The sequence below is a fragment of the Vidua chalybeata genome, chromosome Z, assembly GCF_026979565.1.
Source record: "Vidua chalybeata isolate OUT-0048 chromosome Z, bVidCha1 merged haplotype, whole genome shotgun sequence".
Taxonomy (NCBI): domain Eukaryota; kingdom Metazoa; phylum Chordata; class Aves; order Passeriformes; family Viduidae; genus Vidua; species Vidua chalybeata.
Window position 1 is genome coordinate 61,935,308 of NC_071570.1, and position 16,537 is coordinate 61,951,844.

General features: G+C 37.5%; 1 long non-coding RNA gene across 1 annotated transcript in view; it reads left to right on the forward strand.

Moving 5' to 3' along the window:
- The first annotated feature begins 803 nt into the window (after positions 1 to 803).
- The window catches only part of LOC128782014 (uncharacterized), a 42,503-nt gene continuing 26,769 nt past the window's right edge, over positions 804 to 16,537 (forward strand). Inside the window, exons 1-2 of the long non-coding RNA XR_008428615.1 lie at positions 804 to 1,054; positions 10,390 to 10,469. This is a non-coding gene — a long non-coding RNA (uncharacterized LOC128782014). The remainder of the gene's footprint in view (positions 1,055 to 10,389; positions 10,470 to 16,537) is intronic.

The following is a 16,537-nucleotide window of genomic DNA, read 5'->3' on the forward strand; positions in this document are numbered from 1 at the left end:
TCCACCAAAATTAGAGTCTAAACATGGGTTTATATTATAAATCTATTTGCTTAAATTCATACATAAGATGGCTTTCCTGTGCAGACAAGACTTTTGTGAAAAAGTTTTAAATTTAAACTTCTTCCTATTTTGTAAAATACAGCCTTTTCCTTTATATCAAAGACAGCATAGTAAGGCAAATTATTATTCCAGGTTTTCTGTTTTATGAACAGTTCCAGAGTTATTAGGATAACATTTTGACTGCTCTTCCTTTTACTCAATTGAGTAATACAGCAAAGCAGACAGCGTTAATCTTTCAGTGATTTTACAAAAACAAAGAAAAACAAATAAATGACAAAAACAGCTCACATAGTCCCTATCTCAAGGGTCTTGAGTCTTAGATTGAAATAGAAAAGTAGAAACAGATTTGATGCAACAGTTACACAATGGCTTTTGTGAAGTAAAAATATTTACCAGGAAATTACATCTACCTTTGTTCTTTTTACATCATATCTGGCACTGTGTCATGGTTTAACAAAATCCTGGTTTTCAGTTGAAGGGAGGGGAGGGATGGTTCTTTGTGGGGACCTGCAGGAGCCAATGAACTAGCTAGTTTTGAAGAGCAAATCAGTTGGCTAAATTTAAAGATTGACACCCAGTTAAATCGTTTTAAAAAGTTGAACATGCCCCTGTAGAAAAGCGCATTTAAAAATGAAGAAAGCCCAGAGAAAGGTCTCTTGACTTCCAGAATTTTGACCAGGCCGGGCCAGGCCCCAGCAACCAGGCCTGGGCTGTGTGGCCAGGTTGGGCCAGGCCCCTGCAGCCCGGTTGGTGCATGGCCAGGGCAGTCCCCGTGCAGTCGGGCTGAGATTTTCTGCCCTTGGAGGGGTGGCAAGCGGGTAACCGAGCCCCTCACTGGGGAGGCTGTTGGGCCCTGTCCCAGCAGGTGGCCAGGGCTCCTTCTCAGCAGGGCTGAGCCCCCTTCCCGGCGGAGCCTTGGGACCAGCACCAGGAATGGCCAGCACTGGGAGTGCCCCAAAGCCGTGAGGAGCCAGGGCCAGGAGTGGCCCCAAAGGTGAGAGGGGCCAGCGCCAGGAGCAGCTGTGTGGCCGCCACTGTTCTGGACCAGGAGCAGCCATGTGGCCAAGGTTGCGCAGTTGAGATCAGAGCAGCTGGGGCTGTACCATGTATACACCATGGCTATCTCAGTATGACTCAATAGATATTGTTCACTTAGCCACTTTTAGCTAGCTATGCTGTGGACTGAAGGACAAAAACAGCAGCCGCAGTTTTTCTTTCTTTTTTCCCGGTGCCCCACATGAAAGAAAAACGTGGCTTGCACAGTGCCAGCGGGGACCACATGGTCGGTAGCAAAAGACACAGTAATTCCTCGATTGTGGAGCTTAGACAAGATCAACCTTTCAACAATACAAAACTCTATAGAACCTGTTTCAATAAATAAAACTTGAGAACAAATTAACTTACGAACATCAATTCTCTCCCAAATCGGGAAAAGGAAGGGGCAAAAACTTGTAAAGACAGCAACATGGGACTCCGAGGTCAGTAAAGAAGGAGTCAAAATTCCAGATAGGAGGGGATTGAGGAGATGCCTTAGTCTTGGGCTGAAATTTTTTTAGTAAGTTTATGGAGAAGATATAATTGATACATCAGATTTTTTTCTCTGTAACTCATGAAATTGCATTGGGGGGATGTAGCATTCTAACCCAAAATGCAAGCCAAGGCACCAGTATTGAAGCAAGTTGGTGTTGCTTTAATCCAATGAAAAACTTGAACAGAGAGAGATGAGAAACTTTGCCCCAGAGACAGTAATAAAAATCTTCCGTTCCCAGAGATGGATTAAGAGAACATTTTGTTTTATGTTAAAACAGCTCATCCTTAAAATAGCACCTCAGTAAGTTGACATGGTCCATAAAAGCAGCTGTGGGAAAGCTACAAAGTATGTGAGGGCCTTTTCACACTGCAAACAGTTTTTCCTTTTCTAGGTGGCTTATTCACTGTGACATTAATGCCACGACAGAACTGTTTCTTGTGGAGAAGTCTCCATAGCATAGCAAGAAAGACTCTTCTCCCTACAGAGACTGAAGAAAGACTATTCTAGAAGTGATAAACAGACTGAAAGTCCCAGATTTTGTCTCTGTACATTGTCAGTGGGGGGAGGACAAGTGTTCTGAAGGTTTATTCTGATTTTTTTTCCTTACCGTTTTTTGCTGTTAATAATGTTTTCTTTGTGTCCTTTAAAGTGTGTGCCTATTTTACCCTCCTCCTAATTCATATCTCACAGCAGAATAATGAGTAAATATATTACAGTAGGTGCACTGGCATTTAGCAAGCACTAGACCCACTACATAATTGGTGCATTGACCAGAATGCTGAACAACTGGCAAACTAAAACCTCTATAGTCTGAAATGAGGACTGCTCTCTAGAATGGAAGCAAAATCTCTTAAACAGTTCATGTAGAGTCTTGATGATGCAAATATGTTCCATATTTGTTTCCATAATTCCATTTGAATATGTTTCCATTTTCAAATCCCAAGTGTCTTCTTTGGGAATCATTCACACTATCATTCACAATGCCATCAACTCCAGGATTGACTGTTTACGTTCATCATATAAATTGAGATAGCAGATCTAAATGGGGATGAATGGGACATATCCATATACCAGCTCTAGATTCTTTTCTGCATTAATGCAAAATGCACGTAGTTCTATTCTTATGTGTGAGCACTTCACTTTTCAGCAGATGGCATTATATAGTACATCCTACTGTGCTTTGCACTTTGCTTAAAATACCCTTTTACCAACTTGACTTGGAAAACATGTTAAGTGTGACACAGAAAATCTTTGGATGATCTGGAAAAACAGGAAACATTGTGACCATGTAAAGGAAGAATAACACAGGGTTCTGATCCCACCAGGAAATTCCAATCCATAAAAAGTGTTTATTCTGCCATAAAAATATACTTTACAAAATTTTAGTCCTCTGGCTTTTTACAGAAACTGTTGGCTAGAGTTGGACACAAGCAGGCAAGAATCACTTTTCTAATTCCCCACAAGCTTACTAGAAAAATGCTTACTCTTTTAGCCTTCTAAGAAGATATTATCCCTTACAACTATCCATAGTACTGCAGACTAGGATTTTGGATCCTAGCAAACATCTACCTAGAGCAATATTGCATACTGTCAAACTGCATTTCTGAGGCAGAGCTGAGATCTTTCTTTGTGCTGCAGCTGAGTTCCTGATCTCAGGTATTTAAATACTCAGTGGAAAAGTTTCTTAGCATGTACAACTACTCAGAATAGCACCTGTGTAATAAAGGAGGTTAAGTTCAGTGAGGGGGCTTTCGATGTGGGGAGCTTCAGCAGAAAATCTCTAATTTATTCAAATACTTTTTGGGGCTATGTAACCCTCTATCAAGAGAGAAATGGCAGAAAAGGAACAATACTTCTGAGCCGTACCCTGCTCTCTTCTTTGTTGAGCTTCTAGAAGGTGTGTGGATTACTAGGAGGTCCTCAGAAGTTTTTAAAGTCACCACACCAGCCTTACCCTTAGTACCTAAAACTAACTTAGAATCAAGATATGAAAACACTAAGCCTTGAATATTGGTGTGGTTGTTTGACTTCTTTATGGTTCAGAGGTAACTGGGATGAAAAAAGTGGTAAGTAAAAGATTATCAAAACAGCTTTTGTTTAACTTCCATCCACTAAAATAACACCATGCTTTTCTCTGGTTTTCTCATTCATTGCTGACTCATTCATTTACTACTGAGTAACTGGTTGAGAAGAAGTATTTTACACATTTATTTACATCCTTTAAATCTGTAGACTTCTTGGCTGAATAATTGCAAACAGACTTGGAAGGAAAAAGTAATGGTGATGTCTTAGGATTTTAGCTTTTATATTTTTCAGATGATCTATTTCTTTACTGTGTAACTCTAAAGCTCTAAGCCTGTTAGTTACTGTCTTCCCATTTTATTTAGACAAAATAATTCCTCTCTGGGCCTGACACTCAAGGACACCTTACTGTTTCAGGCACTGAAAAGTGCAAACAAAAAGTGAGGGGGGTTAGGGGGCAGGAAACTGGGGATATATTACTGTTGCATCCTGGGTTTGGGTTCAGATTAGGGGTTGTGATATATGTTAGTTAGCTGGTTCTGTGTACCCCTGTGCACCCCCCCATGTTCCCCCCGTGGTGGTCTGCTCCAGGTCACTCACCATTGGAGCATCACCATGCCAGTCCTGTAGCCACCCCCCTGTCCACTACTGAGAGTTCTGTGTCTGTTACCCCGTCCCCGCAACCCCATTCGTCCCGGAGCCCTGTGTCTGCCCCTGTCACGTCCCCATTGGTTACCGCGGTCCACGTCATTCCCCTGTTGTTGGTCCCCATTGGGCAGGAGGGCTTCTACCCCCCCTTGGCCCACCCCCTATAAAATCCCATGTGCCCTCGATCCTGTTGACATTTTGTCCATGCGGCGCTAGGGAGTGAGCTGTGGTTCTCCATCACAGCTCCCCGCGACAATAAAAGCTCTCCAGCTAACCGTGAAGACAGACTGGACATTCCTTCCCTCTTTGTCTCGCCCCTTGAGCCAGAAACAGAACGCAGCCAGCCCCACTGCCGGTGCGCTGAACACAGCAGTGCCCAGGACAAACGGCAGCCCTGGTCCCACCGAGAAGCAGCACCTTTTCCGGGTTCTCCAGAGCTGCCCGGGACCAGGGAAAACGACGCAACACCGCATATTACTTCATTACCTGAAGCTGTAATTGGAGGATTAACCCCTGATATGAAAATAGACCAAACTTATCATTGTCTGAAAAACTTGTGACGATCATCCACCTTCAGGGTAGCCCCTCTCAGAGGCTTCTGACTGCCCAAGGTGTACCTACTGAAGGCCTTTAATAAATACCTGGTTTTATCCTCTTAATCTTGTCTAGCCTCTGTTTCAGGTAGCCGCTCCAAGGCATCAACAGCACCATAATTTTTCCAGAAGTTATAGCTCCTATTGTGACTCTGAACCTGTGAAATTTTTGAATGGGAAAGAATAAATGCTGGCAGTAGTATTTGGTCTGTGTTACAGGAGCAGAGTTGAAATTACTCACGGGCCGCAGGCAGAGATGACAAAACAGATGGTCTCTATAACAAAATGATGCAGCCTCTCCCATCCCCTCCTCCCTATCTGAATGTACAGAAGTGAATTTCTGAATTAGATTCTGCATGAGTAACTTCAAGAGCTCTCATCTAATCTGCAAGCTTGTTTGTTTCATAACAGCTTAGAATCTGGCCCCTATTATTGTGCAGTCTTTTTTTCAGTGACTTTTGCTTTCATGAAAACATTAATAAGTGTATATACATTTTACATACTTATTTATATGTATATTTATATTATTTAAATACTTCTCTATATATGTATAGCTATATATACATCTATATAAAGAATCCTTTTCATTCTTTATATCCACAGTACAAATAATTGTACACCAGAGTAGGTGTTACAGTATTTTTTTGATAGGAAATCTAGTACATAAAAATGTCATTATCCCATTTGTAATCTGGAGGAACAGATACGAATTTCCTAGGAAAAAGCAAAAAGTGCTGGATAAACACAGGAAAAACTTCCCCTCCTTGCTACCAACTGAGCTTTCATTTCTCAAAAAGTAAATGTCAAGTGACAGAGATCTAGCAGTGTCCCTTGTAATTTTGTTTTTAAAGGCCTTAAGTTTACCACTATTTGTATTATGTTCTGTGGGATGGAAAATACAAACCAGACTTCTTCTTCTCCTGTAACACCAGTGAGACCTGTAGACGTACAGTAACCATCCCTGTACCAGGATGCCTGGGGCCAGGACTCTTCTCAGCAAAGGTTCTCCAGCTTGGACAGCAAACCATAACCCATGCAAGTTTCCTAGTGCTTGTGTACTAACAAGGGACTCACAGAAATGGGGAGATTTCAAGCATTTTCAAACTCAGAAAAGAATACCCAAATACTGCTGTAACCTGGCTGAAATTATCATATTATCAAACCCTATTAGTTTAGTTGCATTTTTAGCAACTTTGATACAGTTACAGTTTAAAAATTAGCATTTTTTCAACTCTGTGGTCAGTAGGCCCATGAATACTGTAGGCAAGGTAATTAGTCAGCAATCTGGTCTCTTTTAGCCCAGTTCTGTATTGTTGAAACATCATTCTCCAAAGTAATAGTACTGCTACAGGTAATTTAAATTTTAAAAACCCCATTCTTCAAAGGCATAGTTGTTACACTGCAAATGATGTGCATTTCTACACTGTATACATTGCCTGTAAGTGATCTGTACAGCAGCAGGTACAGTGTACACTATGGCATCTAAACATCTGCTTGTACAAACAGCAAAAAAAATTTCCTTGTGTCACAAGGGCATATCTGCACTATACATAAGACTTTGCTTGAGGGTGTAACTGTTGGGATTGTTTGTGATCGACTTGCATACAGAGTTGCCTGATTTTGCAATTGCACTAGTTTCTCCTCGATATACAGTGTGTGAGTACTATATTAAGGTGCACCTTTGGGTGTGTATTTAAAAACATAAGCTAAAACAGCAGTGTGTGAGCTCCATATTAAAATGCACATTTAAAGACATTAAAATAAATGCAACAATGCTCACAAAATACTGATTTATTTTAATCTTTCTCATGATCCTCTGTTCATGTATGAGTAATATGAGACACTTACTTTAAAGAAACCAAAACTACTTGTAGACGAGTATAGTTTGATTCTTCTTGATCCTGTACTATGTTTTCCAAATAATCACTTCTTGCATATTTTCTAAAACTAACTTTACATTTTAACAAAACATGGGCTTAATCCTTGGGAAGACTCCATGTCATGTATGCTACCAAGCTGTGCTGTATTGAATTTCTTGAGCATGGCAACTTCCATAGAGAGATTTATCTGACAGCCCTGGAAAAATATGCTGAGCTCTTGTTGACTGGACTTTTTTCAAATAACCATAGGGACATTCTCTACTGGTTTTAGAGCAGCTACAGTCAAACATAGGATATGAAATTAAATTAGTTTCATATTAGAAAAGCCATGTATAGACAAATAAGACAAGTTTTATTAAATTTTAGAAAAGAGCTGATAAAAAGCTAATAACAATTTCATTTATGCTACTAAAGCGTCTACAACAATCATTCATTTAAATTTTTAATAGGATTTTGTCACTTGTAGAATCCATAGGGAGATGACACCTACTTGCAAGGGTATAATATGGGGCCAGAATTGTAACAATATTGCATTTCAATGTAGTATTTTATTCTAGAATTCTGGATTTTAATGATGGACATCCTATAGAAAACTGATTTGCATTATTTGTTAATCCTTGAAGCAGGCATCTCACAGGCTAGTTAATGTGATGTGTGTAACCTTGTCAACTAAGTCCTGCGATTTGGAAGCTGTGAGGAGTAATTCAGCAATATCCTGGAGTGCTCATGGGGTGAAACAAATTAATTTTCAGTAGGCCTACAAATTTTTTTCTTAATCAAGACAAGTATGAAATACATCTGGTTATTTATTCACTTCTCCACATTGCTGGACAAATGGGAAGCCAAAGTTTCTCCTAGCAAATGTGTGTTTCTCCTAGCAAATGTGTTTCTCCTACAGCCAAGGGAAAGTAAGGTAGATTAGCCTGCACAGTATTGCTGCAATTAGACCTCTAGTATTACCTCAAGGTAACTTCAAAACTTGGTAATCTCTATATTATGCTGTAGACCCTCCCAACTGCAATGTGAAGGTGTCCCTAGAGCTGCAATGTATTAATATATCCCTTCACACAAAAATGGACTTTACAGTCTCTCTCTAAGTCATTTATCTATAACTAGAGGTTATTTATTCAGATTACTTACCAGTGACCTTAATTTAACCCTTTTAAAAATATATTTACCATTAAACATCAACAATTCAAATAACTAATAATTCTAGTTCAAATGTAGAAAGAACAGGGGCAGAAAATCTCTTATATGCATCAAGGAAAAAAATGTGCAAATAAAGACAAGATTAGTCTGTCACTAAAAAGAACAAGTGCTAAAGCAATTGTTTCTAATCACTGAAGAAAATGGCTTGGAAAGGAATTCTTCCTTTCTTACTTTCATTTTCCATGTGCAAATTTCTAAACAGCTGTTTTGCCTCATGACTAAAATTCTACAGGCACAGGTTGTTTTACTGAAGGATTGTAAATGAAGCATGTGTAGCAAGCACTGGTTATTTAAATCACTTACCTGCCAACAATTATAAATAATTAAAATTTCATTTTTAAATATCTGTGTTTCTAGGATTTATGACTAAAAGGAGATCCTTTCAAACCCAAATACAAAGTAAAGAGAAGAAATCATCTTCATTGCCAACAGCTACATGGAGAGAACCTGAGTTACCTTCTGTGAATAGGCCGCTAACTCTGTAATTTAATGATGACGATTTAAAAGTCAAGATTAACAATTTTATCTGAAGTATACAACTACATTCTTCTCCACTGATGCTGAATTTAATAAGAACTGAAAATTTAATTAGTGCCTGCTTTAGCTAGATCAATTGATGAAAGTGATTATATGGTTTGTTTACTTATGACAAGAGGGAACTGGGACTGGTGATTGAGGAGATTCTGTCTACTATTGTGTTCCTTAATATAAACAAATGTGTATGTTGGTGACTCTAATGTATTGAGACACCAGTAATAGAATGGTGTTTCTAACCATATGATACAGGCAAGACATGACATTGTAGGCAAAGTGAGAAAATAAGGTCCCAGAATGTTAGGTTTGTTTTACATTTTCCTAAGCAGCCACTGAAAGATGGCTGGATAGGTAATATAGCTTTATGCTGGAACTGAAGTAATTTCAAATCCCAAACATTTTTACCTTGTTTTAGATAAAAAAAATATCAACTGTTTCCCCACTCTGCTATGACACTTCTGAATTTTCACCCCCAGCAACTCCTCTTTTGTATCCTTACTAGTTTTGATTGCTTAATTCTTTCACATAGTGTCACTTTTCAGTTAATGGAAATCTTAGAAAGCTTAATTCATTTGAATTTGCTACAGAATTTAGAGCTAACATGACTCAAAGAGATGTGGGCAGTGTTGCACTGTTTAAAAATCCTGCATACAGTGAAGTACATGATGTTGTGGTTGCATGAAAGCAGTCCAATATTAACCCCTATATGGCTTAATTTCAGTTTTAGCACTCGTTGCCATGCCCAGAAAACTTGTAGCCTGTCATCACACTGCTTAGTTTGCAACTACATATCAGCAGCTCCAAAATGGTGGCCAACATGCAGCTAGTGAGATGCCAGCCACTTCAAAGAACTAAATGTCCTGTTAGGAGACATTTCTGTCAATGGTGACACACTGGAGACTGCTGGTGATATGAATATCTGTCGTGGTGGGGGAAATTAAGAACTACAAAATAGACCAAAGAGAGTGATGTAGCTCTGATGAAAGAACAGACCTTAAAACAATTTTAAATTACATAGGGTATGAATTTTATTAGCTCTGTTTACATTCTTCAGAGTTTGAGTAATGATCTGTGGAAGAGGCTGGTCAATGCTAGCCAAGAAAAGGCAAGGTATAGAAGGACTTTTTTTGTAAAGCCAGCAGATGATATTGCATATGTTTTAAAGGAATATGAAGTACAACAATAAAAAGAGAACAGTTACTCTTTAAAAGAACAATTTACAGCTTCTCTTCTAGGATTTTTAATTTCTCACAGTTTGTTGGAGTTTTGTTTCTTTTCTTGTGGGTTTTATTTTTGGCATGTTCTCACATCAAGAATATTTAAATAGTTCAGGGAAAAATCTAAATGTCTTAATTAATTTATCGCTGTTAAATTCAAATCAATAGGAAAAAAATCACTAAAACTAGGAACAGATTAGGCCTAGGGAATTTGAACAGATACATTTCATGAAAGCCATGACTAAAAAGATGTCTGTTCTTAGCAATCCCACACACACTCCCCCTTTTAGAGTCAATCATTCAAAACAAATTTTGCATACTTTTCATGTGTTTCAGTGCCTGCCATAGACAGAAATAGATAATGGATGAAACCACCATCTGATGAATATTGTCCATAGATTATCACAAGCAACTGACTTGAATAAAAAAAATGATGTTTGTAAGTGAAGACTTTTTTCTTGCAGAATGTGGTCTGTTTAATAAGAAAAATCATGTTAAATTATGAGATTTGAAAATGAGAAGACATGACAGGAACAGAGTGGAAAGTTCATAGATCTTGAATTGCCCTGTATAAGCATAGAAGTGACACAGATTCTGAACAAATTTGCCAGGTCCTCACTGTTTTCTTCATTTGGAAGCACTGCAATTACTATATCTATTTCACCCCAAAATAATTCAACTATTTTTATTCACAGCGCAACAGGTAATCCCCCTGTGTCAGAGTGGGAAGGCATGGAGAACACCCCACAGATGTGAAGCAGAGGACAGCCTAAAGGTAGTAGATGTTCTCCTTTTGAAGGTACTGACAGAGATATCTCCTAATCTATAGTCTTTGGAGCACTTGTGGTCTCCAGACCACAGTTTGTGCTTGTCCTCTCAAATGTCACGTGAAAAGTGGCTCAGCAGAGGCTGAGCAATTTTGGAGTCAGATCTGCATGGATACTCTAGAGAAAAATGAGTTAGAACTAAATTAGTTCATCCCCTACTGTTCTTTAAACTGGGATTTAGCCTCCCTGTTTGCTCTCCTGGGAGAATGTACAGATTTAGTTTTCATAATTAAGAAGTCAATATTTGACAAGAGCTATCTGGTAACTGATTCTGTGTTCTTTCCCTCTTACTTAGCAAGCTACAGAATCATAAAAAGATTAACTAATACACATATAAAATTGTTAATGGCATATACTTTATTAAACAAATGAAGTATAAGATTAATTTAGTCCTCTGGACAGAGCACAAATTTCTCCAGATCCTGCAAGAAAGCCCAAGATCCTTGTCCATTAATCATTGTGGCAAACACTGAAGATGAGTTTAAATTTTGATTCCTTTAATTTCTTTTAATTGGTCTTTATAAGTGTCTTGGCTGTTGCTGAGAAAACACATTGAAAGTATTTATGGGTTTAATCATGTAATGTCAAAATGATTTGCAAAACTTTGCAAGAAGGGTGACTTGAAGTTAGGCAGATATCAGGTATGTGCATTTAGGCTGATGAATGCCCATGTATATATTTTTTTTAATTAAGACAACTTAATTTTTTTTTTAAATAATGAAAATAATAAAAGTTATATGTGGTATGAGTTCAGTACAGGTCTGGCAAGTTGACAGCTAAATTCTTTTAATGTTTTATCTGCAACAGTATGCTCTATTAGAGATGAATATTTTATTCTGATGAAAATCTGTATCCAGCAACTCTACAAAGAGTCTGACTACAGTTACCTAGAAATTATAAAGGATATTTAATTTTTGTGTGGCACATAGAATCTTAATGAGTATCATTTTAGTGTATATTAGAATAATGCATTCATTATGATCATTCACTCAGAAGCTACTCAGAGAAATGCTCAAGAAAACATTAAATTAATAACTTTGTAGTAGTTAGCACAGTGTTTCTATCCCTGAGAATAAACAAGGGCTAAGACAAATAATGGTATGAGAAAAACTAAAAAAAAAAATACTGACTAGTTACCGATCCACTGAATTAATTTTATCCTATTTTATTAATTCAGTGAGGTAAAAATTTTGGGGAAGATTAGACAGGTAAACTTGAGCGACCTGGACATTCCTTTAAGTGATTCCTCACAAAATGTTTGTTCCTTATGTATACAGAGAAGGTTTGGTTCACTACATGATTCCTGGATGTAAGTAGGGGGGATGCAGTACAAAGGCTCTCTTCTGCCTCTCCAAGCCACCTAAGGCTCTCAGCATGCTGGACTCCCAAAGTACCTTCACAAGAAGGTGCTTGGCCAAGAGGAGAAGGGAGATTGAAAGAATCAGGAAAGTGTAAAGGCAGATGCACAATATCCCAGGAAAATAGTGGATGGCAAGGAGAAAGAAGTGACTCAGTCAGGGGTCCACAGCTGAAGTGATTCTAAAAAACAAGAGCCTGCATATTGCTCTGTTCAGAAATGATGAGATGGATGCTTTTTTCACACCAAAAAAAAAAAAACCACATTGACTGTACAATAAAAAGCAAACAACAAAAAGACTAAGATGGGGAATGAAGATGGCATAAAGACTATATGGAATAGCTGAATAGCTGTGATGGAATGTCCATGAGTGTGTATGGCAACCTAGTCCAGGCTCTGATGACTGACTGAAGCAGAAGGCAGAGGGTTTTTGCACCTCTGGAAACAAAGTCTCAGAAATCACAGGAGATAACACTGTGATTAAATCTATCATCACAAATTGTCAGAAACAAGACTACCTGAGCAATCTGAATTCTGGCATTAACTAAATTTTAAATATTTGACTTTGCAAGTTTAGCATTCTTTCACTCCTTTTAATGTCATTTTGACCTCTTTGACAAAATACTGAAGAGACGTGTGCATATTTGTAGTTACTATGCAGTTTTAGTGGTTATAGTTCCCATGGATTGTGTAAATAAATCCTATTTTTCAGAACTGTATAAACAAAAAATCTTCCCTATTCATTTCCTTGACAAACAAACTTGTGATTTTACCAGGGCTTGGGGTTTTAATATTTGTTAGAGCTGCATGCAATAGTACTATAAGAAACACCCTCATTTTTTCTCAATCTTGAGCAATTATATGCTCACAGTATTACTCTTTCAGCACTGCAGAAATGTACATACATTCTCACTGACTCTAATGGAAGTGGAATCTAAGAGAGCTAAATTTTGCACAATTTCTTCTAAAAGAAAGTCACAGTTACATCCTTGTTCAGTTCCTCCAGCTGCTTATTAGAAAGGGAAAATAATTGCAAAAGTGAAGAAATGGAGAACAATTCATGCTTCTTTTCTTATTCTCCTATGATTTAAAAAGAGATGTGTTTCACTTAAATTAAACATACAAATTCTCTTAAATGATAAACATATTCAAAGGAAGCAACAGCTAAACTGCATTGGGAAATCTGTCTAGATGCTGCTGAACAAGTGTGCAGTGTATGTACAAATGGAAATATCTGAAGGGTTAAAGAAGCTCCAAAAGACTAATTCTTATCTTCTTATTAATATTTAATGTGGTATTTGAACTCCAGAAGTCCACTCTTAGTTCAGATGCATTGGGATCTTGTTTTGGCATAGAGATCATTTCGTCTAATGGTAAAGTTAGTGACACACAGGCAAGACAAATTCTTGTCAGTTTCTTCTATTTAAAAGAAGAAATCACTTGGAAATTATGAATAGGTTTGACACAGTTAGAAGTTGCATATCTTTTTAAGTTTCCTCTTGACATCTGTCATTATTTAAAATGTATTTTCACTTGTGTTGTTTTTAAAATAAGAACTGATATCCTGTATTACAGACTGTTGTGTTCTGTAGTTTGTAATTCTTTGTAAAAAATGGTAAAACTTAATCCTTGAAACAATCTAACTCAGTGTTTGTTTCCACATCTGATTCAAACAAGAAAACTGTGCTGTAATGAGAATACAAGAGTGACTGTGTCAGTACCTGGAAGGGAAGGGGAGGTGAGATGATGAAAATAAGGATAGTTTCTGGTGATGAGAAAATCAGCCACTGCCCAGGAGGAAGACTTAATACAATACAATTGGTTGGGTGAGCAGTATGAAGTAGGTTATACTAGTATGAAAAGCAGCAAGGGCAGAGTAGGAGAGCAAAACCCTTGCACTAACTCTGCTCTTGTTGCCAGCAATGAAGACACTGATAATTAAGTGCACTTGGACTGTTCCATAAACTTGCTGAAATATTTGCTGAAAGTGTTACACAAAAAGCAGTAACTTTTCAATGGCAGAAGCAAGGATGCCTTTTCACTTGGTAAACAGATGCTGTGCATAAAATAATATTCTAACTTCTTGGTCCACCATAAAACATCATTTTAGTCAACATAACCTGCACTCAATAAAACTTACTTGTCTTCTCTCAAAAAGTGTTGTAGCACATAAGTGAAAATGTTGTTATGTTCTCAGTTATCATTCATTACAACATTCAGTGAAAAGTTATGATCTCAGTTATCATTCATTGCAACATTCATCCCCTTTTAAGAATCTCCAAATTAACAATTATTACTAAAAAATCAACTTTCTTATGAAGTACAGTAATATTTCTTTGTTGGATCTCGGACTTTGGGTTTAGATCGGGGTTCTGGTATGTGTTAGCAGATTCTGTGTACCCCCCGTGTCTCTGAATCTCCAAATTAACAATTATTACTAAAAAATCAACTTTCCTATGAAGTACAGTAATATTTCTTTCTATTTGGCATGGCTGCATTCTCCTGAAATGAATTCTCATGCTTTTAACGTCTGTATATGTGAAAACCTGTGTGTACTTATGCACATACACATGTGTCTGTGCAGGATGCACTAGCAGGACAGAATAACACTAAAGACTTCAGCACATATCAGTGCATTTATTCTTCTGTTTTATAAGCTACAGTATGCATTTATTTCAAGGTATAAAATATTGATTCAGGCTGCATGACAAGAGAAGCTTTTTATAGATCTTTGGGACAGAAATATACTGCCTTTTCCTCATGTCCCATAGCAATATATCTTGCATATTGTTCAGTTCTGGAAATCTATGTTTTGATATGTCTAAGGATACCAGTTATAATATACTATTGAAAATAGTTCTCATGATTACATGAGTATCACTATCCATTTTGTAACCTGTCATATATAAAGATCCACAATATCATAGTAAAATATGCTACAACCCTGGATTGATGTACTTTGTTTTAGCCTGTTGACATACAGTAGTTTCTTCTAGCTACTGCAAATGTGTTATTTATAGACACTGAAATTCACAATGAGTCTGTGTTCGAGGCAAACCATGTAGAAAGAAAAAAAATGTATGCTTATTTTATGTAAATATGTATATGTGATGTCAATGTTAGGTGTAGATTCAAGGGGAAAATGAAAATTCAAATCAACTTGATACTATCCCAATCATTTTAATCCCACTGCTAGCTACCTTCTGTGCTAAGAAAAAGGTCTGGAGGCTTTCAGAATGGTTCAGATGTTGTCTAGCCATTAGAGGTGAAGATGGAATCTTGCTATTGGAAATATGACCCTAAAAATCTTGGGTTTATATTTGTTCACATTTCCAACTGATTTTCTAAGGGCAGCGTGGACAATAGCAGTTGTAATGAAGATAAACAGAAGTAGGAATTATTTAGACACTGGGGGACAATATGCCAAACTAAATCAGTGTTATTCATAGTCATAACTAGTCACATTTATGTGATTTATGAGATGTAGTAATCTATCCCCATTACATCCTAGATGCTTTACCTAAGCTGGGTTAAAGAGGATCCCAGTTTTCATCCCTGGTGAAGTTCCTTATCTGAACTTTATGAGCAGCATAAGTTCTTCCTCTCGCTGTGTCACTTTTCTGTATGACTTGTACATTCTTATACAATAATAATGGGATTTTGAGTTAAGATTTAAATAGGCTATAGCTGTAGTGCTTTAAATATTTGTCCAATCCCTACTATATTTATATATAATTTGCTAACAATAAATAGAACCGTTTTAAGATACCACCACCAAAGGGCTCTTTGCTGTTAGGCATGAGTTGTGAGGCAAAGAGTCAATCTGGATTTTTGAACAATTAGGAGGTTTAGCCTCAGGAACAAGCTATTTTACATCTACCAGTGATTTAAAACATGGGCATTTCAATCCCAGCTCCTTCCTACTGCTAAATTAGTATGTAGCCCAAAAGCAGAGCTCACCATAACAAGATAATGTCACCACCACTGTGGAGAAAAAACAACAAACTTGTACTTTGCAAAATAGGTGCAATTATAACTATCCCCATTTAAGATGATGAACATCTTGAAGGTTTTTTATTCCTCTGCAAAAGGACTTCATTTAATAATGTTATCCACTTCCTGTTTGCAATTGCAAAAATATATTGGCTTTTTGTCAAAAAAAAATTTTAAAAATGGAGGTGGAGCGTTATGGATTTTAATAGCTCTGACTGATAAAAAAACTCAAGTGAGGAATTCACAAGAGTTCGTGACGTCTTTTGTGTGAGCTCTGGCAGCACATGCATGTGTCTAAGGAAACATTCATAAGGGCTTTTCAAATGCTGCAGAAAAGAGTGTATGACTCATTTATTATTTTCCAGTGTTCTTTTGAACACTACTGTTGTATGTTGGGTTGGTTCAGTTAGGGATTTTAATAAATGTTAGTTAGGTTGGTTCTCTGTACCCCTATTTTCCCTCACAATGGTTTGCTCCAAGTTGCTTACCACAGGAACTCTTGCATGTCAGTCTTGTAGCCACTCCCTGATGCTTCTTGAAAGTTCTGCATCAATCACCCCACCTTTGCACTGCTATTTGTCCCAGAACACTGTACCCACCTCCGTTATGTTCCCATAGGTTGTTATGTTCCATGGCATTCCCCTGTTGTCTGTCCCTATAGGGCGT